Here is a 2,807-nt window from a genome sequence, read left to right as displayed (position 1 = left end):
GAGTTAGGCGATCCTATGATGAGGATGTCATTGCACCTAGCTTTGAAGATGAAGAGGACAATGGGATTCCTAATGCTTCATCCTTTCCGTGCACTGACTTTTTGCATAATGCAGGGCTACTTGATGACTTCTTGTTTCTCATTAATGGGGTGGGCTTGTCTACCTATATGGAAGATGAGAGTGATCAATTTTATAGGCTAACTAAAATCTTTGTTGAAAGCTTTAAATTCAGCAACTCACCTTTCACACCATCAATTAAATTTAAGATTTATGATATGCCTATTACTATGAAGTTGGGTGATTTTTGTGCTGCATTGGACATTACTCCTATAGGTACAGCGAAGAAGATCGAGAACCGCCCCAAAGCTTTGATGGAACTCTATCGAGAAGTTACCAACGATGATGACCGTACCATTCAGCGCGGCAAGATAAGGAACATTCAGCTCCCTGCCATTAGATATTTCACTTACTATCTTGCTACTAGCATTCTTGGTAGGGAGAACACTAGCAACATTTCTAGTTATCATCTTGCTTTTCTGGTTGCTGCACTTACTGGAAGTACACCTTATTATCTTGGTGCTCTCATTGCTCGTCGCTTAGCTAGTAAGGACCTATTTATGGAGGAATTATTGCCTCACGTATTGTTTCATATCTAGGTCTTTCTATTGATCCTAGTGATGAGAAATTAGCTCCTATTAAGTTTGATATTGCTGCTATGAAGGGCCACCAATTTGTCACAACTAACTCTAATTTAGAAAATATTGTCTATAGAATGTTGTTTATTGACGGGGATGATAGGGAAATCCCTTTGCCGCAGGCCGATTTGTTCAGTGTACGCAGGAGGCCGTGGTCGCGCTCCAAGGAGGAGGTGGATGAGCAGCTGGGGATACTTGGTTTCCACCAGCAGCACGACTCCGAGGACGCCGAGCCCTCCGACGGGTACACCGTCACGTATCCTGGTGCGTCCTCCAGCATGTACCAAGGACAGGATCCTCCTTCATCATATTACGGAGGTTCCACCTCATGGGCACCGTGGGATTGATCTCCACTTAGGCCAAAAGCCTAAGCTTGGGGGAAGGTATGCCGGCATCACTTATTCATTGCATATTACAATTGCCAGTCATTTGTATATACTTGTTTCGCTTCTTTTGGTTCTTTCTCTTTCGGTTATTTTTATTTCAGTAGGTTCTTATTTTGGTTTTTGAAGGTTGTTACTACTGTAGTAACCTTTACTTTTACCTTTTTATTTCATTTGTGTGTCGATGGTTGCCTCTAATATGAGGAAGATGATATTTGGGGAAGTGCTGTCTAAAAAACAGATTCTGGACTGATACTAAAAAAATTTCTAAAAATAGCCAGAACGTTATTTTGAGCAGACAATTATTGTGCATGTTCCCCAGGTTATTATCTAACTTTCAGTAGTTGAGCACTTTTCGAGTTGAAGAGCAGAAGATTTTCGAAAAAAATGATTACTGCACTGCTGTCAAAGTTTGGCAGATTTCTGCCGCTTTGCTTTTATGTGACTCTTTTAGTTTTCATTCTCTTGTTTTTGCTTTATTTCTTGTCTAAAACACAAAAAGACCAAAAATATTTCTGTTGTTTCTCTTTATCATTTGTTTATTTGGTTTCTTGTTCCTATTTTGTTTTATTTACTATCGTTGGTTTGCTATGAGAAAATCCAAAAAGATTTTACTTTCGTTCTTGTTTCCAATTCGAAAACACCAAAAATATTTGTTGTTCTTCTTCAGTTTTGTAAAGTTTATTATGGAGTTCAGCGGTCTCCGGTGGTTGGAGCTTGGTTTTCATTTCATATTATTCAAGCCACACAAGTGAAAGGCAATAATGACGATCTACGACAACTCGACTGTGGTGAGAGGCTGGTATGAACTCTATTTGTTTTCATTTTAATACATATAGTCGTCCATGTGAGCATGCTTAGTTGGTTCATGTGAGGTATATGTCATTTAATGAAAGTCTAGTAGTTCATGATCTCTCATGTTTAGCTCCAATTATTAATAATGAGTAGCATGTCATAAATATTTGCTTGCATTGTTTTATTCATAGATAGGTATGACATTGTGGTATCCTCCTCTCGAATAATTCATTTGAATTGACTTGGCACATGCTCACGCATGCATATGACTGAAAAACAAAAGTCGATTAAGCCTCGATGATTTACTTTGCTTCAGAGTTCTTGTATCACTTTTATGCCTCCGTTAATTTTATTTTGTCGCAAGCATGATTATGACGGTTATTGCTCTCTTGATTATCGCTTCCCAGTCTATTGCTAGCCTTCACTTGTACTGAGCGGGAATGCTGCTCGTGCTTCCAAACCCCTGAAAACCAAGTTATTCCAAAGTGTCCACCATAAATACCTATGCATGGCATTTCAAGCCATTCCAAGTAAATTTCCATGTGCTACCTTTAAAACCTTCAAAGTACTTCTCAATTTGTGTCAATGTTTTGTAGCTCATGAGGAAGTATGTGGTGTTTTATCTTTCAACCTTGTCATTTACTCCTGACAGACTTTCACCAATGGACTAGTGGCACATCCGCTTATCCAATAATTTTGCAAAAAGAGTCGGCAACGGGGTGCCCAGCCCCAACTAATTAACTTTCATTAATAATTCTCTTCACATGTTTTGCCCTGATTTATCAGTAAGCAACTTAATTTGCAAATAGACACTCCTCCATGGTATGTGAAATGTTGGAAGGCACCCTAGGATTCGGTTAGCCATGGCTTGTGAAAGCAAAGGTTGGGAGGAGTGTCATCCATAATGAAACTAAAATACATGTGTAAACAAAAG

Source organism: Lolium rigidum, chromosome 5, assembly GCF_022539505.1.
Source record: "Lolium rigidum isolate FL_2022 chromosome 5, APGP_CSIRO_Lrig_0.1, whole genome shotgun sequence".
NCBI lineage: Eukaryota > Viridiplantae > Streptophyta > Magnoliopsida > Poales > Poaceae > Lolium > Lolium rigidum.
The sequence above is the reverse complement of the archived record's forward strand: the minus strand, read 5'-3'. Positions refer to the sequence as shown.